We start from the raw sequence: 26,727 nt of genomic DNA, 5'->3' as shown, positions 1-26,727 counted from the left end.
CCGCATTTGCTAGATTGAATGCGGTACCGCATTGTGCATACCTTAAGCTCAAGATGCCAGGACCTCGCAGAGTTATTACAGTCAATTGAAACACAGAGCGCTCTCTCCAAACAGAGGAGCACACCACGGCCCTCGTAGCAGAAGCGCAAAGCAGCCTCTCAAGGCAATCAACCAGTTTGACGCTTCAAAGCCCGGACACCTTCAAGCGCGCTCGGAGCAATCGGCAAATAGACTGCCTGGCGCGATCTGAGCTCGTGTAGCAATACGGCGGCCACCCCAATCCCAGCCCAACGGCGAAACTCGTGCCAAGTGTACATAATTACGCATTAAAAATACCATGGACACAGGTGGGGAGGGGGGCACAATTGCGGCACGCCCCAAGACGCGGCTTAAACCGCACTAGGGGCTCCCCGTTTGGTTATTTTTCTTTTTTTCAGGACATTAATCTCTGGAAACACTGTCCGGCAGCACTATTGCCGAACACATGATGCAGCAACCAAGGAGGCAGACAACTACGTCATACCACAGAATTCCCAGGTGGATTACAGTAACGAGCAAAATATTCGATTTAATATCATTCCTCAGCTTGCCCTTGGAAGGGACATAGTCCTACTCTTTACTTATCACACTATCTGTATCACTCTGCTTTAACACAATTTTTTGAATAAACAATGCATGACATTACGACTATTATTGCATTCTTGTTTATATATATATATATATGTGTGTGTGTGTGTGTGTGTGTGTGTGTGTGTGTGTGTGTGTGTGTGTGTGTGTGTTCATTAATGATGCCTTGCAACCGTACACTTTGGTATGGCCAATACACCGGAGGCTTATGTACCCCACAATACGGTGTGAAAAGTCCAAACACTTTCACAAGTGCGGCACCCCAAACTTATAGCTTTATATGCATTAGCTCCGAATCATGTCTTTGGTCAAATGTTGGGTTTGCCCGGCTCCTATGTTTTGGTACCTTACGTTCCGCTCTATCGGCTAAGGTAGCGCTAGGAGAACAACTACGATTGTGCCCCGGTTCTGCTGGGTTCAGCACCTCAGTAGAGAAAGCTAAAACTGACTGTCATGATAAGGCGAGAGACTGGTCGCTGTTCGGCGAGGTTTTCGAGTCCCTAAAGACTTATGCCGCTTAGAGCGAGGGGCCGACCCTGTCCGGCTTAAAGGCGTGTATCGCGCCCCAAATTCGGCCTTCCGAATACCAGGGGCTTCGCCGAAATTTAAAATTATAGAATTCTATGGCCAAGTGAGAGTGATAAAGCATTATTAGTCCGGTTGCCTTGTTCGCTGTGCTGAGCTCCTCCCTCGAAGGACCCAAACATGGGAACAAGAGTGCTCAGGTTTATCCCGAACACCCCAGCACTCGTGGCATGGGGGAAGAAGCCGAGGACTAGCCATCTCTCAGATTGGATAAACAGCCAAACAGAAGGTAATATTTTAAATTCAAACAAGCGTTGCATAGCGCATATCAAACAAGTTTTCATAAATACAGGATAAAATGAGCAAGTCTCACTCAAATATTACATCTTTTGAACACTCGTCCACTATGAGACGGGCACCCGGCAGAACACCCTCGTAGTACATCTCGGGGTGGCGGTGCTCCTTGCCCTCCGGCGGCCCCTCCTTGATCAGCTTCATGGCGTCTAGCTTGACCCACTGCAATTTCACACGGGCGAAAGCCCAGCGTGCACCTTCAATGCAGACAGATCGCTTGACGACCTCCAGCCGCAGGCAGGCATCCACAAGCCGCCTCACCAGGCCGAAGAAGCTGTTCGGAAGGGCGTCGCCAGGCCATAGCCGGACTATAAAGCCCTTCATGGCCCGATCAGCCGCCTTATGTAGCTCGACCATCTGCTTCAGCTAGTCACTCATTGGCACCGGGTGTTCGGCCTCAGCATACTGAGACCAGAACAGCTTCTCCGTTGAGCTTCCATCCTCGGCCTGGTAAAATTGTGCGACATCGGACACGCTGCGGGGCAAATCTGCGAATGCTCCTGGAGAGCTCCGGATTCGGGTAAGTAATCGGTAATTTACTTTTACATGCTTGCTTTGCATATAGAAAGCCTTACCCACCGCTATCTTCTTCATCGCGACGATCTCTTGGAGAGCATTTTGGGCTTCGGCCTTGGCACTTTTTGCGCTCTCGAGGGCCGCGGCAAGCTTAGACTCCCGCGTCTTTGAGTCAAACTCCAACGCCTTGTGCTTCGCCACGAGAGCCTGGAGCTCTTGCTGCACCTCGCCCACCATAGCCTCGTGCTTCTCTCGCTTGGTGCACTCCTTGGCCGCGTTATCTTCGGCCTTGGTTAGTGCTTGCTTCAGGGTCGCCACCTCGTCCGTGGCCCCTGGCGAATATACGATGATCCTATCATTTTGCAATCGCGTCTTCTTTTATATATACATATCTATAGACAGGGTATTACTTACCCTTGTTCTCCTCGAGCTGCCTCTTGACAAGGCCGAGCTCTTTCCTGGACCCCTCGAGGTCCTGCTTCAGTACGGCGACCTCCGCAGTCAGTGCGGCGGACGCCAGCAGCGAAGCATGCATATGCATATTGACATACTTATATTAGACTCCTGCGATATTATTTGATCCTCTGTTCGGCTTTTCTTTGCAAACACTGAACAAAGCATCAGGGGCTACTGTCTATGCAGTAATATTTCTACTACATTTTAAAACACTTACCTCAAAGCCTGTTAGAAGGCTGGCACAGGCTTCAGTCAACCCGCTCTTGGCGGACTGAACCTTCTAGACCACCGCACTCATAATCGTACAGTGCTCCTCGTTGATGGAAGCGCTGCGAAGCACTTCCAACAGATTGTCCGGTGCCTCTGGATGGACAGAGGTCACCGGCACAGGTGTCTTGCCCCTCTTAGAAGGAGGCCGCCTGCCCGAGCCCAGAACCACTGGAGGTTCTGGCGTGGTGTTCGGCTGAGGGCCAAACTCGGAGCTCTCAGGGGCCCCGTCCCCTCGGCTCCCGGAGTCCGGAAGGTCGCCTTGAGGCGCCTCCGGGACTGTCTCCTTTCGATCCGGTGCCTCTTGAGATAGCATCTCGGCGTCGTCGGCAGGATGAGGGGAGGTGGCGGTCGGGACTGGATCGCTATCCATGTCCGACGAGCCCAGGGAGCCGTCCGATGATACATCAATACTGGCTCGTGGCGGCCTGCATAATTATGTTCGGCGTTAGGGAAAGTAGTGCGACAAAGGAATGCTATGAGTTACTCTGCTTTCCGAATACTTACGATCTCCCCAGGGGCTTGGCCCTGGGCAACCACTCGTCTTCGTCTTCGCCTTCGTCGGCGGTGGTGGAACTGTCCGGAAGGAGAGTCTTTCCCTTCTTGGACCCTTTGCCCCCCCAGTTGGGGCGGCCTTCCTTTTCTTATCTCCCCCAGCCGGAGGGGGAGCATCTTCTTCTTCTTCCCCATCTTTGGGGGAGGAGTGCGCGGCAGAGTCATCGGACGGTGAGTCCGACGACGATTGGCGTCGGGAACTCTTTCGGGTTCCCTTGGCCTTCTTGGTCTTCTCTGGCACCGTATAAGGAGCCAGAGTCAGCATCTTCGCCAGAAGAGCGTCTGCTGGGTCTTCGGGCGAAGGAGCCGGACAGTCGATCTGTCCGGCCGTCTCCTGCCAGTCCTGTCAAAGGTACAGGAGTTTAGATCCCGCATGGAGTCAATCTATAAGAAATAAGTATCCTGTGAAAGGTAAAGCAGCTTACCGCACCGGCTTGGTGCTTCGCGCTGAATCCACGATCCTCGGTAATGGGAGGGGGGACCTCGGCGCTTTTGAACAACACCCTCAAGGCATCTTCATGAGTTGTGTCGAAGAGCTTGTTCAGAGTTCGGTGCTGCGCCGGGTCGAACACCCACAAGTTGAACTCCCGTTGTTGGCACGGGAGGATCCGGCGGTGGAGCATGACCTGGACCACGTTGACGAGTTTGAGCATCTTGTTCACCATGTTTTGAATACATGTTTGGAGTCCGGTCTCCCGAACTACCCTAGGACAGGCCCTTCTCTTTCCAGGAGGTGAGCCGCATGGGGATGCCAGATCGGAACTCGGGGGCCGCTGCCCATGCAGGGTCACGCGGCTCGGTGATGTAGAACCACCCCAATTGCCACCCCTTTATGGTTTCCACAAAGGAGCCCTTGAGCCATGTTACGTTGGGCATCTTGCCCACCATGGCGCCTCCGCACTCCGCCTGGCGGCCGCCCACAACCTTTGGCTTGACATTGAAGGTCTTCAACCATAAGCCGAAGTGGGGCTTGATGCGGAGGAAGGCCTCGCGCCGAGATGTTGAGGATGAAGTTTGGGGCCAGACCATGGAAATCCAGGCCGTAATAGAACATGAGCCCCCGGACGAATGGGTGGAGAGGGAATCCCAGTCCGCGGAGGAAATGGGTGAGGAACACTACCCTCTCATGGGGCCTGGGGCTGGGGATGAGCTGCCCCTCATCTGGGAGACGGTACGCGATGTCGTCGGGCAGATATCCGGCTCTCCTCAGCTTCTTGATGTCTCCATCCGTGACGGAGGAGACCATCCACCTGCCTCCCGCTCCGGACATGGTTGGAGAAGGTTGAGGTGGGAAGTGCGGACTTGGGCGCTAGAGCTCGAGTGTGCGAAAACGGATGAGCAAAGGAAGAAGAAGGCGTGGATAGAAAGGTGAATCCTTATCCCTTTATATGGGCGGACGAAACTAAGCGTCCCCACTTGCCTGGTAAAACTCTCTTATCCACAAAGCGCCGTAATCGATGGCACGGTTGGGTTACCCATGCCCGTATTGATGAGAATCCCGTAATAAGGGGACACGATCTCTGCTTTGACAAGACATGTCGAAAAACTGCCTCGCGTTATGTGCGGGGCTACTTAAAGGAAACGGTTCGAATAATCACCGGGCCATGACATAACGTCATACTATCAAAACAAGTCAGCAAATTAGATTTGCGAAAATATTATTCTCTCTACGGAAGTATGTGGAACTTATGTTACAGGGTCGGACACTATCCTCGTATTCAAATTCTTCTGTGATGTATTCGGAGGAGGAACCCGCCTTGCAATGCCGAAGACAATATTGCGCGCTGGACTCATCGTCATTGAAGCCTGGTTTAGGGGCTACCAAGGGAGTCCTGGATTAGGGGGTCTTCGGACAGCCGGATTATATCCTTTGGCCGGACTGTTAGACTATGAAGATACAAGATTGAAGATTTCGTCCCGTGTCCGGATGGGACTCTACTTGGCGTGGAAGGCAAGCTAGGCAATACGGATATGGATATCTCCTCCTTTGTAACCGACCTTGTGTAACCCTAACCCTCTCCGGTGTCTATATAAACCGGAGGGTTTTAGTCCGTAGGACAACATACAATCATACATAGGCTAGCTTCTAGGGTTTAGCCTCTCTGATCTCGTGGTAGATCTACTCTTGTACTACCCATATCATCAATATTAATCAAGCAGGACGTAGGGTTTTACCTCCATCAAGAGGGCCCGAACCTGGGTAAAACATTGTGTCCCCTGCCTCCTGTTACCATCCGGCCTAGACGCACAGTTCGTGACCCCCTACCCGAGATCCGCCGGTTTTGACACTGACACTCAGGAACAAACGTAACTACTCACAAAGCATATTCATGTTCATAACCAGGGGGTATTAATATGCATATAGGATCTGAACATATGATCTCCCACCAAATAAACCAACTAGCATCAACTACAAAGAGTAATCAACACTACGAGCAACCCACAGGTACCAATCCCGGACTTAGAGACAAGAATTGGATACAAGAGATGAACTAGGGTTTTGAGAGGAGATGGTGCTGGTGAAGATGTTAATGGAGATTGCCCTCTCCCGTTGAGAGGAGCGTTGATGATGACGATGGCGATGATTTCCCCCTCCCGAAGGGAAGTTTCCCCGGCAGAATAGCTCCGCCGGAGGCCTAGATTGGTTCCGCCAAGGTTCCACCTCGTGGCGGTGGAGTCTCGTCCGGATAGATGGCTTCTGATTTTTTCCTCATCGAAAGACTCCATACAGCAGAAGATGGGAATCGGAGGGCCACCAGGGGGCCCATGTGGTAGGGGGGCGCGCCCAGGGGGGTATGGCGCGCCCCCACCCTCGTGGGCAGGGTGTGGACCCCCTGGTGAACTTCTTGCGCTTGGTATTTTTTATATATTCTGAAAATGACTTCCGTGAAGTTTCAGGACTTTTGGAGCTGTGCAGAATAGGTCTTTAATATTTGCTCCTTTTCCAGCCGAGAATCCCAACTACCGGCATTCCCCCTCTTTATGTAAACCTTGTAAAATTAGAGAGAATAGGCATAAGTATTGTGACATAATGTGTAATAACAGCCCATAAATGCAATAAATATCGATATAAAAGCATGATGCAAAATGGACGTATCAGACACCACGTGATGATCGGGTGTGATAAGCTCTATGTTCACATACAATAGGTGCAAGCTTGTTTTGCACAAGTAGAATACTCATGTTAAACTTGACGAGCCTAGCATATGCAGATATGGCCTCGGAACACTGAGACCGAAAGGTCAAGCGTGAATCATATAGTAGATATGATCAACGTAGTGATGTTCACCATTGAAAACTACTACATCTCACGTGATGATCGAACATGGTTTAGTTGATATGGATCACATGATCATTTAGATGACTAGAGGGATGTCTATCTAAGTGTGAGTTCTTAAGTAATATGATTAATTGAACTTTAATTTATCATGAACTTAGTACCTGATAGTATTTTGCATGTCTATGTTAATGTAGATAAATGGCCCGTGTTGTTGTTCTATTGAATTTTAATGCGTTCCTAGAGAAAGCTAAGTTGAAAGATGATGGTAGCAACTACATGGGCTGGGTCCATAACTAGAGGGTTATCCTCATTGCTACACAAAAGAATTACGTCCTGGAAGCACCGCTAGGTGCAAAGCCTGCTGCAGGAGTAACACCACATGTTGTGAACATCTGGTAGAGCAAAGCTGACGACTACTCGATAGTTCAGTGTGCCATGCTTTACGGCTTAGAATTGGGACTTCAACGATGTTTTGAACGTCATGGAGCATATGAGATGTTCCAAGAATTAAAGTTAATATTTCAAGCAAATGCCCGAATTGAGAGATTTGAAGTCTCCAAGAAGTTCTATAGCTGCAAGATGGAGGAGAATAGTTCTATCAGTGAACATATACTCAGAATGTTTGGGTACCACAACCACTTGACTCAACTGGTAGTTAATCTTCCAGATGACAGTGTCATTGTTAGAGTTCTTCAATCACTCCCACCAAGCTACAAAAACTTCGTGATGAACTATAATATGCAAGGGATGGATAAGACAATTCCCGAGATCTTCGCAATGCTAAAGGTTGCGGAGGTATAAATCAAGAAGGAGCATCAAGTGTTGATGGTCAACAAGACCACTAGTTTCAAGAAGAAGGGCAAAGAGAAGAAGGGGAACTTCAAGAAGAACGGAAAGCAAGTTGGTGCTCAAGTGAAGAAGCCCAAGTATGGACCTAAGCCTGAGACTGAGTGCTTCTACTGCAAAGGGACTGGTCACTGGAAGCGCAACTGCCCCAAGTATTTGGCAGATAAGGATGGCAAAGTGAAAGGTATATTTTATATACATGTTATTGATGTGTACCTTACTAATGCTTGTAGTAGTGCCTGGGTATTTAATACTGGTTCTGTTGCTAATATTTGCAACTTGAAACAGGGGCTACGGATTAAGCGAAGATTGGCTAAGGATGAGGTGATGATGCGCGTGGGAAATGGTTCCAAAGTCGATGCGATCGCGGTCGGCACGCTACCTCTACATCTACCTTCACGATTAGTATTAGACCTGAATAATTGTTATTTGGTGCCAGCGTTAAGCATGAACATTATATCTGGATCTTGTTTGATGCGAGACGGTTATTCATTTAAATCAGAGAATAATGGTTGTTCTATTTATATGAGTAATATCTTTATGGTCATGGACCCTTAATGAGTGGTCTATTTTTATTGAATCTCGATAGTAGTGATACACATATTCATAATATTGAAGCCAAAAGATATAAGTTTAATAATGATAGTGCAACTTATTTGTGGCACTGCCGTTTAGGTCATATTGGCGTAAAGCGCATGAAGGAACTCCATGCTGATGGGCTCTTGGAATCACTTGATTATGTATCACTTGATGCTTGCCAACCATGGCTCGTGGGAAAGATGACTAAGACTCCGTTATCCGGAACAATGGAACGAGCAACAGATTTATTGGAAATAATACATACTCATGTATGTGGTCCAATGAGTGTTGATGCTCGTGGCGGGTATCGTTATTTTCTAACCTTCATAGATGATTTGAGCAGATATGGGTATATCTACTCGATGAAACATAAGTCTGAAATATTTGAAAAGTTGAAAGAATTTCAGAGTGAAGTGGAAAATCATCATAACAAGAAAATTAAGTTTCTACGATCTGGTCGTGGAGGTGAATAATTGATTTATGAGTTTGTTCTTCATTTGAAACAATGCGGAATAGTTTCGCAACTCACGCCACCTGGAACACCAGAGCGTAATGGTGTGTCTGAACGTCATAACCGCACTTTATTAGATATGGTGCGATCTATGATGTCTCTTACTGATTTACCGCTATCGTTTTGGGGTTATGCTTTAGAGACGACTGCATTCACGTTAAATAGGGCACCATCGAAATCCATTGAGACGACACCATATGAACTGTGGTTTGGCAAGAAACCCAAGTTGTCATTTCTTAAAGTTTGGGGTTGTGATGCTTATGTGAAAAAGCTTCAACCTCATAAGCTCGAACCCAAATCATAGAAATGTGTCTTCATAGGATACCCAAAGGAGACTATTGGGTACACCTTCTATCATAGATCCGAAGGCAAGATATTTGTTGCTAAGAATGGATCCTTTCTGGAGAAGGAGTTTCTCTCGAAAGAAGTGAGTGGGTGGAAAGTAGAACTTGATGAGGTAACTGTACCTTCTCCCTTATTGGAAAGTAGTTCATCACTGAAATCAGTTCGAGTGGTTCCTACACCAATTAGTGAAGAAGCTAATGATGATGATCATGAAACTTCTGATCAAGTTACTACCGAACCTCGTAGGTCAACTAGAGTAAGATCCGCACCAGAGTGGTACGGTAATCCTGTTCTGAAGGTCATGTTACTTGACCATGACAAACCTACGAACTATGAGGAAGTGACGATGAGCCCAAATTCCGCAAATGGCTTGAGGCCATGAAATCTGAGATGGGATCAACGTATGAGAACAAAGTATGGACTTTGGTTGACTTCCCTGATGATCGGCAAGCCATAGAGAATAAATGTATCTTCAAGAAGAAGACTGACGCCGACGGTAATATTACTGTCTATAAAGCTCGACTTGTTGTGAAAGGTTTTCGACAAGTTCAAGGAGTTGACTATGATGAGACCTTCTCACCCGTAGCGATGCTTAAGTCCGTCCGCATATTAGCAATTGCCACATTTTATGGTTATGAAATTTGGCAAATGGATGTCAAAACTGCATTCCTTAATGGATATCTTAAAGAAGAGTTATATATGATGCAACCGGAAGGTTTTGTCGATCCAAAAGGTTGTAACAAAGTGTGAAAATTCCAGCGATCCATTTATGGACTGGTGCAAGCATCTCGGAGTTGGAATATACGCTTTGATAGTGTGATCAAAGCATATGGTTTTCTACAGACTTTTGGAGAAGCCTGTATTTACAAGAAAGTGAGTGGGAGCTCTGTAGCATTTCTGATATTATATGTGGATGGCATATTGTTGATCGGAAATGATACAAACAAAGTAATTATATCAGGATCAACAGAGAATTCATAATCCTTATCAGTAACACAGATAGGTGAAGTAGCAAAAGCAGGGTCAGGTTTCATTCTAGCATTTAGAGATTGCTTATTCCATTTAGCTAATAACCTTTTGAGTTCATATCTATCTTTGCAAGCTAAAATAGCTAAAGAAGCTTCTTGATCAAAAACATAACCCTTAGGAATAACAAGTGATTCTTCATCATCACTTTCATCAGTATTATCAAATTCAATATTTTCAATCTCTCTAGCCCTAGCAAGTTGTTCATCAAGAAATTCACCAAGTGGCACAGTAGTATCAAGCATAGAAGTAGTTTCATCATAAGTATCATGCATAGCAGAAGTAGCATCATCAATAACATGCGACATATCAGAACGAATAGCAGAAGCAGTTTTAGGTGTCACAAGTTTACTCAAAACAGAAGGTGAATCAAGTGCAGAGCTAGATGGCAGTTCCTTACCTCCCCTCGTAGTTGAGGGATAAATCTTGGTTCTTGGATCTTTCAAGTTCTTCATAATGATAAGCAGATATAAATCCCAAGTGACTCAAAGAATAGAGCTATGCTCCCCGGCAACGGCGCCAGAAAATAGTCTTGATAACCCACAAGTATAGGGGATCACAACAGTTTTCGAGGGTAAAGTATTCAACCCTAATTTATTGATTCGACACAAGGGGAGCCAAAGAATACTCTCAAGTATTAGCAGCTGAGTTGTCAATTCAACCACACCTGTAAACTTAGTATCTGCAGCAAAGTATTTAGTAGCAAAGTAGTATGATAGTAGTGGTAACGGTAACAAAAGGTAACAGTAGTAAAAGTAATGTTTTTGGTATTTTGTAGTGATGATAGCAATAGCAACGGGAAAGAAAGCGAAGGACAGTATATGGAAAGCTCGTAGGCAATGGATCAGTGATGGATAATTATGCCGGATGCGGTTCATCATGTAATAGTCATAACCTAGGGTGACACAGAACTAGCTCCAGTTCATTGATATAATGTAGGCATGTATTTCGAACATAGTCATACGTGCTTATGGGAAAGAACTTGCATGACATCTTTTGTCCTACCCTCCCGTGGCAGCGGGGTCCTTACGGAAACAAAGGGATATTAAGGCCCCCTTTTAATAGAGAACCGGAACAAAGCATTAACACATAGTGAATACATGAACTTCTCAAACTATGGTCATCACCGGTAAGTATCCCGATTATTGTCACTTCGGGGTTAACGGATCATAACACATAATAGGTGACTCTAGACTTGCAAGATAGGACCAAGAACACTTATATATTGATGAAAACATAATAGGTTCAGATCTGAAATCATGGCACTCGGGCCCTGGTGACAAGCATTAAGCATAGCAAAGTCATAGCAACATCAATCTCAGAACATAGTGGATACTAGGGATCAAACCCTAACAAAACTAAATCGATTACATGATAGATCCCATCCAACCCATCACCGTCCAGCAAGCCTACGATGGAATTACTCACGCACAGAGGTGAGCATCATGAAATTGGTGATGGAGGATGGTTGATGATGACGATGGCGACGGATTCCCCTCTCTGGAGCCCCGAACGGACTCCAGATCATCCCTCTCGAGAGTTTTTAGGGCTTGGCGGCGGCTCCGTATCGAAAACGTGATGAATTCTTCTCTCTGATTTTTTTCTCCCCAAAACACAATATATAGAGTTGGAGTTGGAGTCGAAGAGGCACCACGGGTCCCACGAGGTAGGGGGCGCGCCCCCCACCCTCGTGGACAGGTGGTGGGCCCCCTGGCCTTCATCTTTTGCAGGTATTTTTATATTTTCAAAAAAGTTACTCCGTGAAGTTTCAGGTCATTCCGAGAATGTTTGTTTCTGCACATAAATAACACCATGGTAATTGTGCAGAAAACAGCGTCAGTCCAGGTTAGTTTCATTCAAATCATGCAAGTTAGAGTCCAAAACAAGGGCAAAAGTGTTTGGAAAAGTAGATACGACGGAGACGTATCAAGGTGACAAAGAGCTCATCGTAAACGGTTACGTCGATGCAAGTTTTGACACTGATCCAGATGACTCTAAGTCACAATTCAGATACACATTTTTATTGAATGGTGGAGCTGTCAGTTGTTGCAGTTCTGAGAAGAGCGTCGTGGTGGGATCTACGTGTGAAGCGGAATACATAGCTACTTCGAAAGCGGCAAATGAAGGAGTCTGGATGAAGGATTTCACATCCGATCTAGGTGTAATACCTAGTGCATCGGGTCCAATGAAAATCTTTTGTGATAATACTGGTGCAATTGCCTTGGCAAAGGAATCCAGATTTCACAAGAGAACTAAGCACATCAAGAGACACTTCAATTCCATCCGCGATCAAGTCAAGGAGGGAGACTTAGAAATTTGCAAGATACATACAGATCTGAATGTTGCAAACCCGTTGACTAAGCCTCTCTCATGAGAAAACATGATCAGCACCAAGACTCCATGGGTGTTGGAATCATTACTGTGTAATCTAGATTATTGACTCTAGTGCAAGTGGGAGACTGAAGGAAATATGCCCTAGAGGCAATAATAAAGTTTTTATTTATATTTCTATATATCATGATAAATGTTTATTATTCATGCTAGAATTGTATTAACCGGAAACTTAGTACATGTGTGAGTACATAGACAAACAGAGTGTCCCTAGTATGTCTCTACTAGACTAGCTCGTTAATCAAAGATGGTTAAGTTTCCTAGCCATAGACATGTGTTGTCATTTGATAAACGGGATCACATCATTGGAGAATGATGTGATGGACTAGACCCATCCATTAGCTTAGCACTATGATTGTTTAGTTTATTGCTATTCATTTCTCCATAACTTATACATGTTTCTATGACTATGAGATCATGCAACTCCCGAATACCGGAGGAACACTTAGTGTGCTATCAAATGTCACAACATTACTGGGTGATTATAAATATGCTCTACAGGTGTCTCCGATGGTGTTTGTCGAGTTGGCATAGATCGAGATTAGGATTTGTCACTCCGATTGTCGAAGAGGTATCTCTGGGCCCTCTCGGTAATGCACATCACTATAAGCCTTGCAAGCAATGTGACTAATGAGTTAGTTGCGGGATGATGCATTACGGAACGAGTAAAGAGACTTGCCGGTAACGAGATTGAACTAGGTATGATGATATCGACAATCAAATCTCGGGCAAGTAACATACCGATGACAAAGGGAACAACGTATGTTGTTGTGCGGTTTAACCGATAAAGATCTTCGTAGAATATGTAGGAACCAATATGAGCATCCAGGTTCCGCTGTTGGTTATTGACCGGATAAGTGTCTCGGTCATGTCTACACAGTTCTCGAACCTGTAGGGTCCGCACGCTTAATGTTCGATGACGATTGATATTATGAGTTTATGTGATTTGATGTACCGAAGGTTGTTCGGAGTCCCAGATGAGATCACAGACATGACGAGGAGTCTCGAAATGGTCGAGACATAAAGATTGATATATTTGACCATGTTGTTCGAACACCGGAAGTGTTCCGGAGAGTTTTGGATAAAACCGGAGTGCCAGAGGGTTACCGGACCCCCCGGGAAGTTAGTGGGCCACCATGGGCCTTAGAGGAGAGAGGGACGGCCAGGAGGTGGTGCCCCCCAGTCCTGGTAGATTAATATTGATGAGTATGGGGGTTACAAGAGTTGATCTACCACGAGATCGTAATGGCTAAAACCCTAGAAGTCTAGCCTATCTGATTATGATTGTCTCTGCAGACTAAGCCCTTCAGTTTATATAGACACTAGAGGGGACTAGGGTTATACAAAGTCGGTTACAGAGAAAGAAATCTTCATATCCGAACGCCAAGCTCGCCATCCACGCCAAGGAGAGTCCCATTCGGACACGGGTGAGAGTCTTCGGTCTTTTATCTTCGTAGCCCATCAGTCCGGCCCATGTCCAACAGGCCGGACGCCCGAGGACCCCTTAGTCCAGGACTCCCTCAGTAGCCCTAAAACTAGGCTTCAATGACGAGGTGTCCGACACGCAGATTGTCTTCGGCATTGCAAGGCGGGTTCCTCCTTCGATCACTTCAAAACACCTGACTTAAAGAGCTGTATTCGGCCTTCCATTTAATGTCGCACCCATCGACTTCTGTGCCTCCACGCCTTCTGCTCCACGCGTCAAGCGAATACGAGAGGTCGGGGCATTTTTGCATAACCCCCCTCCGGCCACATAAGAAAGGCCTCTATTTAAGGGGAGTGGATCCCATATCCACTCCATACCCCGCGAAAAAAATCCTTAGAGCTTGCCAGGAGGAACCACTCCAACATGGCTAGCGCCCCTGGCTCTTCCTCCCGTCTCCATGGATCCGAGAAAGGTGATTGGGAGAGATGTTCCATATCTCACGGTCAGCTGATGAAGCTGCAAACACAGGGCTTTCTTCCCCCGCGGATCTAGTCCCCGTCCGAGCAGGATTGACGTCCTTTAACGGGGGGTTCAGGCGGAGAGTTTCCCTAATCCGTCCAGGGGGAACGAGTGTGCCTCGTTCCCTACTTGTTAAGAGGCATCGGATTTCCAATCCACCCACTCCTCCGAGGACTTCTGGAGTATTATGGTCTCCAACTGCACAATTTCACTCCTGCCTCTGTCCTGCACATCGCGGGTTACGTTGCTCTGTGTGAGCTATTCCTGGGCTGTGAGGCCCATTTTGAACTATGGAGGAAACTATTCTGCCTCGTCCCTCGTAATCAAGGGGGATCAATATCCGAAGTAGGGGGGCCGAGGTATGGCGCATCGCCGAGATCGGATACCTGTCTGGCACGCCGAAGAAGGCGTCCGAAGAGTGGCCTTCCGAATGGTTCTATATTGATGATGTCGCTCTTCCTGACCCAGTCCGGATAGGTCTCCCCGAATTTTCAAGTGCTCCATTGAAGAAACACCACAGCTGGCGCCCTCGGAGCCTCGAGGAGGAGGACAGCGCGGAAGTCAGTCAGTTAATGGGCAGGATCAAGATGCTCGCCCAGTCCAGATTATCAATAATTGAGGTAATGGCGATTTCTATAGCGCGGGGGTCCAACCACTCCAATACAGAGGGCTCCCCATGTGGCACTATAATGGGGAAGATGATGCCTCACACTGCGGTTGGAACGGTCTGAAACCCCCCGCCGCTTTGGCCAAAATACTAGCCGAACTATACAAAGGGGAGAAGGAGGAGTTCACTCGTCTCAAATTCTGAGATGGATTTTCCATGTATAATCCTCCTAGCTAGGTGAGTTCCAATCCCACCATTCTACTCCTCTCCCTGAATCATTTTTAATGGATAGTAACCTATCCACTCACAACAGGAATGGCGGAAGGCTACCGAGGGGATCCATAGCCCCGCCCCCCAGCCGGAGGGTCACAACCAGGACCTTGACCCCGTATTTGAAGAAGATCTGGACATATTTGTGGAGCTCGAGAATGGAGTATTCTATCAGACGAGCCACGATGGTACGGAAGTACCCATCATCGCCGATTATCCCGGCCTCCTCCCTGCTTCGCATGTAAGTAATTTAAGAGACACCTTCTTCGAAAGAGTTTCCTTATTATGCCTCACCCACCGCACTATTTCGTGTTCCAAAGGGGAGGCGCTCGACGTCACAACGTGCACCAGAAGCATCTCCGAGGAGAGCGGCGCCCGCGCCGAGCACATCTTCGAAGAGGAGGGGAAATGATAATCAACAGAACCTTCATCAAAGAGGTAAGGATTTCTTTTCAAAAATACATCTCCTGATCGCCACATCAGATTGTGATGCCATTCACCGCATTCTATCAGGAAAAGTGTCCGCCGGACTATGTCCGGGGATCCTGCCAGTCGTGCCTCCACTAGTCAGGTTCCAGACCCTGCCCTAAGGACGGGGGCTGACATGGGAGTGGCGCCGAACTGTCCTTCCGTAGAGGATTTAGACGATATCTCCGTCACGAACTCTGAAGTGGAGAGCGCCATGAATCATCATCGTCGGAGGGCCGCTCTCCGTGACCCCGACTTTTCAAAGGAGGCATTCGATGCCTTCAGCTCGGCCGATGCGTACATCCGAGCTGCTCGGGATGGGCTTGCCAGAGCCACGGACCAGCATCTAAAAGATATGCGGGTAAGTGTAGATTTAATAATCATACACCAGTAGCCCCCGAGACTTAAAGCAGGTGATACAACTGATTTAAGGATCATTGTATAATCAGGCACTTATGGAGAAGAATAGCATGTTGTCTCAAGAGCTGGAAAAATGTCAGACTCAACTAACTGGGCTACCACCTAATTGGAAAAATCCAAGGAGGCACCACCTGGTAATGTTTCTCCCCAGTAGAAAGAAGTATAATCATATACCAGTTATATTAATACTGTTGTGTTTCTGCTGACAGAATCAGTAGAGCAACTGAGAGAGAAACTGATGGATGCCCAGGCTGGTGAACAAGAGGCCAAAAGGCAACATGCGGCAGGCGAACGTGTGCTGACGTGGGTCAGGGATGGAAAGAACAAGCTGCAGGATTCCCATACCCAACTGGGCGAAGAACTAAAAGATGTTCGAGCCCAGCTAGCTGACGCTGTCAAGGAGAATAGGAGGCTATAATGCGGCATATTCAGTATGCTTTTCAAACCTTCCTCCCTATAATTCGGCGAGGGCCGGAACTGAGAGATTTATGTCTGCAGGTATGATGACTGGCCGTCCCGAGGAAGAAATGTCCGTATCTCAAGGCGACCTGCTACAAGAGCTATCCCAGATGCACGAGCGAGTTCGGCAGGCAATGCGTAGTGTTGCCAAGGCTTTATGGCCATCCGCCTCTCCTCTAGGAGGTATGGCGGAGCTCGTGGAGCCGTTCAAAGGGGCACGGCGGCATATTCGATTATGGAAGATATCAACCTACCGGGAAGGTGCGCGAGAGGCCTGGGCCATGGTAAAAACACGGTATACCAAGCTTGATCCGAATCATATGGCCCGGGGCAGACCGCTAGGGTCAGGTGGGAAAGAAATTCCCGTTAATTTGGTATATGACCAAGTACAAGTAGCTGCCAAATATTCCCAACAGGATTGTAAGCTAGACATCCTGTTAGACGGTATAGAGGAGGAAGTTTTTGAGTCCAAGTGACTATGTACTTTCCTTGATATATTTGTTCCTAGCCGGATTGTAAAGCGATTGTCATGGCCGACCTTTTCGCTTTGACCTCTGGACCCGAAGGTGCGGAGTGTTTCCGAATACTCGAGCGGTAAAATAGATCGGGGTATGCGTGGAAACCAAACATAGGGGAGTTGCTTGAACAGACAAGTTGTATCCGGCTAGCTATGTTATATTACATTGTGATTGTAAGAAACATCTTCCAGAGAGAATAGTTCTGTTAAGGGTTCCTTTCCCTGGGTGTGCACGCGTTAATATGCATGTTCGAACTATGATTGAAAACATCGCAGTATAGGTAACATCTGGGGGTTCATAGTGGAAGAAATGTGAAACATCTTTAGTCCGCCGACCGAATATTCCCTTAAGAACACTAGCTTTCAGATTCACCCAGTCTGAGGTACACATCCGATGACCCGGCAGTAACAATCGCAGAGGTGCTCCCTTTATGCCCTAACCGAACTAACGGGAACGTAGGGCATAAGCACATGATCTAGGCAACCTAGCTTGGCCAAAACTTAAGTCATATCAATGCATATAATGGCGAAGAAAAGGTACATATGAGGAAAAAACGCATATGTGATGATCTTGATGCTTGAAAAATAACAATAATAAGCTTTTGTGCAAGAAGCTCCCAGGTATAATGGACGTACACATTTGAGATTGTGTACGTCATAGGTGTATGGGTTAGCCGCATGAAAGCTTTAAGGCTAATAAAAAGGGCAAAAAGAGAGGATAAAAAATAATGTAAACAATAGGGAGAAGGAAATACACGAAGGGTTCGGCGCTAGGCATAGAATCTTCGGAGTCTGGCCGCATTCCAGGGGTTCAGTTCTAGGCGGTTGTCTAATGCATCACGCAGGCGGTACGCTCCTCCAGTGAGAACTTCATCAATGATGAAGGGACCCTCCCACTTGGGCTTGAGTTTTTCATTTTTCTTCTCTGGCAAGCGTAGAACGAGTTCGTCAACATTGTAAGTCTTGGCCCGTACTTCTCTGCTTTGATATCTGCGGGCCTGCTGTTGATAAAATACGGAACGGGCTTTTGCAACATCGCGCTCCTCCTTCAGGGCATCTAAGCCGTCCTGCCAATCAAGCTCGGCCTCTCTCTTCATACATGCGCACTCGATGTGAGTCATGAATAATGTCGCAGGGTAACACAGCCTCTGCGTCGTACACCATGAAAAAAGGTATATATCCGGTAGTGCGATTGGGTGTGGTCCGCAGCCCCCAGAGTACAGAGTCAAGCTCCTCAACCCAGTGCTTGTCTGATTCTTTCAAAGACCACACTAGTCTGGGTTTGATGCCGCTCATAATAAGACCATTGGCTCGTTTGACTTGACCGTTTGTTTGCAGATGATAAACGGAGGAATAATCGAGCTTAATGCCTAGATTAGCACACCAGGCTTACACCTCATCGGCTATAAAATTGGAGCCGTTGTCGGTGATGATGCTGTGTGGGACACCATAACGGTGCACAACACCGGATATAAAGTCTATCACTGGCCCGGCTTCGGCCGTTTTAACTGGTTTGGCCTCTATCCACTTAGTGAACTTATCTACCATGACTAGCATATATTTTTTCTTATGGCTGCCTCCTTTAAGGGGTCCAACCATGTCAAGCCCCCAGACCGCGAAAGGCCAAGTGATGGGGATTGTTTGTAGAGTAGTGGGTGGCATATGGCTTTGGTTAGCGAAAAGCTGGTATCCGACGCAACGTTGGACAAGGTCCTATGCATCTGCTCGGGCCGTCGGACAGTAGGAACCTATACGGAAGGCCTTGCTTACAAGGGCCCGAGCTGCGGTGTGGTGACCATCGAGACCGGCATGAATTTCAGCCAAGAGCTGCCGCCCCTCTTCCTCAGAGATATATCTTTGAAGTACTCCGGTAGCGCTTTTCTTGTAGAGTTCTCCTTCGTGGACCTTATAGGCTTTCGAACGCCGAACAATGCAGCGAGCCTCATTTTGATCCTCAGGGAGCTCTAGCCTATTGAGGTAGGCCAAGAAGGGTTCAGTCCATGGGGCAATGACTGCCATGATAAGATGGGCCGATGGTGTTATTTCAATGGCTGAGCCTCCGATGATATCGGTATGTTTGGAATCTGAGGTTATGGTCGGATCTGGACTGACATTTCCGCTCTCCCCTTGCCACACCAGGGATGGCTTGAAAATCCTTTCCAAAAATATGTTAGGTGGGACGGGGTCGCGCTTGGTTACCTTCTCGAGCCACATGGTGAAACTCGAGCCCCTCAAACCGAGCTGACATTTTGAGAACGACGTTACGGTAAGCCACCATCTTTGGATCCTTGGCATCGAAATCTCCATTTATTTGAGATATCGCGAGGTTTGAGTCTCCGCGCACTTCCAGGCGTTGTATGCCCATGGAGACAGCCATCCGAAGACCATGCAATAAGGCCTCGTATTCGACTGCATTGTTGGAGTCTATGTATAATATTTGGAGTACGTACTGAACTATATCTCGAGTGGGGGATGTTAAGACAAGCCCGCCCCTAAGCCCGCCAGCATTTTGGAACCATCGAAGTGCATGACCCAGTTGGAATATGTGTCGTACTCTTTAGGGAGTTCGGCTTCTATCCATTTGGCGACGAAGTCTGCCAGTACTTGGGATTTGATGGCCCGAGGCGACTTATATGTTACATCGAATGGAAGGAGCTCAATGGCCGACTTGGCAATCCGTCCTGTGGCGTCGCGATTGTTTATTATGTCGTTCAGTGGAACTTCGGAAGCCAACGTGATCAAGCACTCTTGGAAATAGTGTCGTAGCTTCCGGGATGCCATGAAGACCGCGTATGCTATCTTTTGATAATGAGGGTACCAGGATTTGCATGGATTTAGGACAGCGGATACATAGTATACCGGCTTCTAGAGCAGGAATTTGTGTCTGTCCTCCTCTCGTTCGACGACGAGTACTGCGCTCACCACCTGGTGTGTTGCAGATATGTATAATAACATTGGTTCGCTGATGCTTGGCACGACTAGGATTGGGTTGCTTGCTAAAAGAGCCTTTATTTCTTCCAATCTGGCCGTTGCTGCATCTGTCCACTCAAAGTGATCGGTGCATCGGAGGAGTCGATAAAGTGGCAATGCTTTTTCTCCTAGTCCAGAGATAAAGCGGCTTAAAGCTGCCACACATCCAACTAGTTTTTGGACCTGTTTAAGGTCTATTCGTGTAGACAATTGTGATAAAGCTCGGTTTTTAGCTGGATTTGCCCTGATTCCTCTACTAGAAACAATGAAGCCCAGTAGTTTTCTAGAGGGGACGCCGAAAACACATTTTTTGGATTGAGCTTAATGTCATATGTCCAGAGATTGTCGAATGTGAGATGCAAGTCATCTATTAATGACTCGACGCCTTAGTCTTGATGACGACGTCGTCCACATATGCTTCAACTGTCTTGCCGATTTGTTTCTCCAGGCATGTTTGAATCATGCGTTGGTAGATGGCGCCGCCATTTTTAAGCCCAAAGGGCATAGTGTTGAAGCAGAAAGGCCCGTACGGGGTAATAAATGCCGTTACGGCTTGGTCAGATTCCTTCATTTTAATTTGATGGTATCCGGAATACGCGTCGAGGAAACACAGTGAGTCGTGTCCTGCAGTGGCGTCAATAATTTGATGGATGCAGGGGAGGGGGGATGGATCCTTAGGGCAAGCTTTGTTGAGGTCTTTGAAATTGACGCACAAGCGCTAGGATTTATCCTTCTTTGGCACCATCACCGGGTTTGCTAGCTAGTCCGGATGTTTTATTTCTCTGATGAATCCGGCCTCAATTAGCTTGGCTAGCTCCTCCCCCATGTCTTGTCGTTTGGGTTTGGAAAAGCGCCGCAATGTTTGCTTAACCGGCTTGTATCCCTTCAATATATTGAGGTTGTGCTCAGCCAACTTGCGTGGGATTCCTGGCATATCATAAGGGTGCCAGGCGAATATGTCCCAGTTATCGCGTAGGAACGCTCGTAGTGCGGCGTCCACCATTGGGTCCAGCTGTGCACCGATGGAGGCTATCTTCTTTGGGTCCGTCGGGTGGACTTGAAATTTGACTATTTCATCTACTGATTTGAAGGAGGTGGATTTGGAGCACTTGTCAAGGATTACGTCGTCCCTATCCACCGTTGAGCACAGCGCAGTTAACTCTTCGGCCGCAAGGGCTTCAGAGAGTGCCTCAAGGGCCAGGGAGGCTGTTTTGTTTTCGGTGCGGAGGGCTATATCTGGATCACTAGCAAGAGTGATAATACTGTTGAGCCCGGGCATTTTGAGCTTCGTATACCCGTAATGAGGTATGGCTTGAAAGCATGTGAATGCATCTCGCCCCAACAGGGCGTGGTATCCACGGTTGAAAGGGGCCACTTGGAAGGTTATCTCTTCGGACCGATAGTTCTCCAGCGTGCCGAATACCACGTCAAGTGTGATTTTTCCCGCACATCGTGCCTCCCGGCTGGGAGTAATTCCTCGGAAGGTCGTGCTACTTTGCTCGATACGGCTCCTGTCTATTTCCATATTACTGAGTGTATCCTCGTAGATGAGGTTTAATCCGATGCCGCCGTCCATGAGCACTTTGGTGAGTCGAAAGCCGTCCACAATTGGATTGAGGACCAAGGCGGCTGGTGCCCGGACTGACCGGGTTTGTGGTTCGTCACTCGCATTGAAAGTTATGGCCATGTCGTTGATACGTCTCCATCGTATCTACTTTTCCAAACACTTTTGCCCTTGTTTTGGACTCTAACTTGTATGATTTGAATGGAACTAACCCAGACTAACGTTGTTTTCAACAGAATTGCCATGGTGTTGTTTTATGTGCAGAAAACAAATATTCTCAGAATGACCTGAAACTCCACGGGATGTCTTAGAAAAAATAATAAAAAATCCTCGCCAAAGATGAAGACCAGGGGGCCCGCACCCTTCTCACGAGGGTGGGGGGCGCCCCCCCCCCTATGGCGCGCCCCCCTACCTCATGGCCCCCCTGGAAACCCTCCGACGCCAACTCCAACTCTATATATTCGCTTTTGGAGAGAGAAAAAAAGAGAGAAGAAATCATCGCATTTTACGATACGAAGCCACCGCCAAGCCCTAAAACCTCTTGGGAGGGCTGATATGGAGTCCGTTCGGGGGTCCGGAGAGGAGGATTCGTCATCGTCGTCATCATCAACCATCCTCCATCACCAATTTCATGATGCTCACCGCCGTGCATGAGTAATTCCATCGTAGGCTTGCTGGACGGTGATGGGTTGGATGAGATTTATCATGTAATCGAGTTAGTTTTGTTAGGGTTTGATCCCTAGTATCCATTATGTTTTGAGATTGATGTTGCTATGACTTTGCTATGCTTAATGATTGTCACTAGGGCCCGAGTGCCATGATTTCAGATCTGAACCTATTATGTTTTCATGAATATATGTGAGTTCTTGATCTTATCTTGCAAGTCTATAGTCACCTACTATGTGTTATGATCCGGCAACCCCGAAGTGACAATAATCGGGACCACTCCCGGTGATGACCATTGTTTGAGGAGTTCATGTATTCACTATGTGCTAATGCTTAGTTCCGGTTCTCTATTAAAAGGAGGCCTTAATATCCCTAAGTTTCCAATAGGACCCCGCTGCCATGGGAGGGTAGGACAAAAGATGTCATGCAAGTTCTTTTCCATAAGCACGTATGACTATATACGGAATACATGCCTACATTACAGTGAGAAATTGGAGCTAGTTCTGTGTCACCCTATGTTATGACTGTTACATGATGAACCACATCCGGCATAATTATCCATCACTGATCCGGTGCCTATGAGTTTTCCATATATTGGTTCTCGCTTATTTACTTTCCCGTTGCTACTGTTACAATCACTACAAAATACCAAAAACATTACTTTTGCTGTCTTTACTTTTGTTGCCGCTACCACCACTATCATATTACTTTGCTACTAAATACTTTGCTGTAGATACTAAGTTTCCAGGTGTGGTTGAATTGACAACTCAGCTGCTAATACTTGAGAATATTCTTTGGCTCCCCTTGTGTCGAATCAATAAATTTGGGTTGAATACTCTACCCTCGAAAGCTGTTGCGATCCCCTATACTTGTGGGTTATCAGTCGTTCTAAGGATTTATTGTTGCGACTTGACAGACTTCGGCGAGGTCGCGGAGTGCCCTTTTGCGCCGATTGTTTGAAGCGAAAGTCTCAAAGACTGTCAATACTTTGCGGTCGTCGTGTTCCGGGGGGAGTTGTTCCAAGGTATTTTTGGTGAGGATATCCTCGTCACTCTTGGCCACTTGACAGAGTATCCAACATGCTCTAAGGTTGTGGGTAGGTATGGTATCCGGTGTTGTGTGTATTTTGCACGGCCTATCGAGCCATCCCTCCAGAACGGCTCCGCCCCCCGTAATGGGTTTGGATTTCTTTACTGCTGTGTCGGGCGCCCCGTGAGGGTGCATCCTTTTTGTCCGGACGAGAGGTTGAGTGGGAGCTGGCGGTTCCCAGCGAGCTGCTTGAGTTTTCCAGGAGCTTTCCATTGTGCAGTACTTCTGTACTATGGTTGCCAAGTCAGCGAAGTGTAATACGTGACGGCGGTTGATAGCGTTGAGGATTCCTTCATCCGTAAAATTACTGTGGAATATTGAGATCACGTCTTCGTCGCGGCAATCTTTAATCTTGTTCTTGACATGGAGGAATCTGGCCCAAAAGTGATGGACTGTTTCCCGAGACTGCTGCCGTAGGTATGTGAGATCGTGTATATCTGGGTGGGTGGGTGGATTTAAATCCGAACCCTGACCCAATTTGGGATCCGGAGTTTGAGAAATTTTTGAGCTTGATAGTTCGGGCTCTGGGAGATCAACCAATTTTTTAGGTCTACTGTCTAATATCAAGTTCGAAGGACAAGGCATGTCGTTCCGTGGACAGGTATCCGGCTCTTCAAGCTCGGAGATCCGAACATAGTTCATCCTCAGTGTAGAGGGAGAGTTGTTGTTTTGCTCCTCCACTACCGCTATCTGATGGGTGATCGATGGAGATTTGATTTCTCTCTGATCGTGTTTAAGCCCAATCCGACCGTAGTCTGTAGCGACCCCCAAGGAGGCGATGCGATCTAGGAGTTCGTTCAAGGACGATAATTCCGTTGGATCCATCTGTTTGGATTATTTGGAGTCAATTCGGAGGCGATTTTCGATGACCGAAGAAGTCATCGTCGGCTCACGGCCGAACGGGCGGTCATGATAAAGCCACCCAACTGGAGGGTTTGGCCTGAGGCCAGGGCTCCATCGGCGGTGATGTTGTCCTTGATCACAAGGCGAGCCATCAACCCTAACTTCGATGTCACAGTGGAACTCTCAATGAAAGCACTAATGTCGGTGTCAAAATCGGCGGATCTCGGGTAGGGGGTCCCGACCTGTGCGTCTAAGGTTGATGGTAACACGAGACAGGGGAAACGATGTTTACCCAGGTTCGGGCCCTCTCGATGGAGGTAAAACCCTACGTACTACTAGATTAATATTGATGAGTATGGGGGTTACAAAAGTTGATCTACCACGAGATCGTAATGGCTAAAACCCTAGAAGTCTAGCCTATCTGATTATGATTGTCTCTACAGACTAAGCCCTCCAGTTTATATAGACACCGGAGGGGACTACGGTTATACAAAGTCGGTTACAGAGAAAGGAATCTTCATATCCGAACGCCAAGCTTGCCATCCATGCCAAGGAGAGTCCCATCTGGACACGGGTGAGAGTCTTCGGTCTTGTATCTTCGTAGCCCATCGGTCCGACCCATGTCCAATAGGTCGGATGCCCGAGGACCCCTTAGTCCAGGACTCCCTCACCCCCTCCTTCCTTCTCTCCCCCTCCTCCTTCCTTCCCCTCCTTGTTGGACTAGGAAAGGGGGAACCTACTCCTAGTAGGAGTAGGATTCCCCCCCTTGGGGCGTGCCCCTTGAGACCGGCCGGCCCCCTCCTCCCCTCCTTTATATACAGGGGAGGGGGCACCCCCATAGACACATAAGTTGATTTCTTAGCCGTGTGCGGTGCCCCCCTCCATAGTTTTCCACCTCGGTCATATTGTCGTAGTGCTTAGGTGAAGCCCTACGTCGGTAACTTCATCATCACTGTCAACATGCCGTCGTGCTGACGAAACTCTCCCTCGGCCTCAGTTGGATCTAGAGTTCGAGGGACATCACTGAGCTGAACGTGTGCAGATCACGGAGGTGCCGTGCATTCGGTAATTGATCGGTTGGATCGCAAAGACGTTCGACTACATCAACCGCGTTACTCAATGCTTCCGCTTTCGGTCTACGAGGGTACGTAGACACACTCTCCCCTCTTGTTGCTATGCATCTCCTAGATAGATCTTGCGTGATCGTAGGAAAAAAAATTAAATACTGCGTTCCCCAACACTACGTGTGAAGCGAAATACATAGCTACTTCAGAAGCAGGAAATGAATGAGTCTGGATGAAGGAGTTCATATCCGATCTAGGTGTAATACCTAGTGCATCGGGTCCAATGAAAATATTTTGTGACAATACTAGTGCAATTGCCTTGGCAAAGGAATCCAGATTTCACAAGAGAACCAAGCACATCAAGAGACGCTTCAATTCCATACGCGGTCAAGTCAAGGAGGGAGACATAGATATTTGCAAGATACATACGGATCTAAATGTTGCAGACCCATTGACTAAGCCTCTCTCATGAGCAAAACGTGATCAGCACCAAGACTCCATGGGTGTTAGAATCATTACTATGTAATCTAGATTATTGACTCTAGTGCAAGTGGGAGACTGAAGGAAATATGCCCTAGAGGCAATAATAAAGTTGTTATTTATATTTCCTTATATCATGATAAATATTTATTATTCATGCTAGAATTGTATTAACCGGAAACTTAGTACATGTGTGAATACATAGACAAACATAGTGTCCCTAGTATGCCTCTACTTGACTAGCTCGTTAATCAAAGATGGTTAAGTTTCCTAGCCATGGACATGTGTTGTCATTTGATGAATGGGATCACATCATTAGAGAATAATGTGATGGACTAGATCCATCCGTTAGCTTAGCACTATGATCATTTAGTTTATTGTTATTGCTTTCTTCATGACTTATACATGTTCCTATGACTATGAGATTATGCAACTCCCGAATACCGGAGGAACACTTAGTGTGCTATCAAATGTCAGAATGTAACCGGGTGATTATAAAGATGCTCTATAGGTGTCTCCAATGGTGTTTGTTGAGTTGGCATAGATCCAGATTAGGATTTGTCACTCCGATTGTCGGAGAGGTATCTCTGGGCCCTCTCGGTAATGCACATCACTATAAGCCTTGCAAGCAATGTGACTAATGAGTTAGTTGTGGTATGATGCATTACGGAACAAGTAAAGAGACTTTCCGATAACAAGATTGAACTAGGTATGATGATACCGACGATCGAATCTCAGGCAAGTAACATACCGATGACAAAGGGAAAAACATATGTTGTTATGCGGTTTGACCGATAAAGATTTTTGTAGAATATGTAGGAAACAATATGAGCATCCAGGTTCTGCTATTGGTTATTGACCAGAGACGTGTCTCGGTCATGTCTACATAGTTCTCGAGCCCATAGGGTCCGCACGCTTAACGTTTGATGACTATATGTATTGTGAGTTATGTGATTTGATGTACCGAAGGTTGTTTGGAGTCCCGGATGTGATCACGGACATGACGAGGAGTCGCGAAATGGTCGAGGCATAAAGATTGATATATTGGACCATGTTATTCAGACACCAAAAGTGTTCCAGGGTTACC

The sequence above is a fragment of the Triticum dicoccoides genome, chromosome 7A (assembly GCF_002162155.2).
Source record: "Triticum dicoccoides isolate Atlit2015 ecotype Zavitan chromosome 7A, WEW_v2.0, whole genome shotgun sequence".
NCBI lineage: Eukaryota > Viridiplantae > Streptophyta > Magnoliopsida > Poales > Poaceae > Triticum > Triticum dicoccoides.
This window is presented reverse-complemented; position numbering follows the sequence as displayed.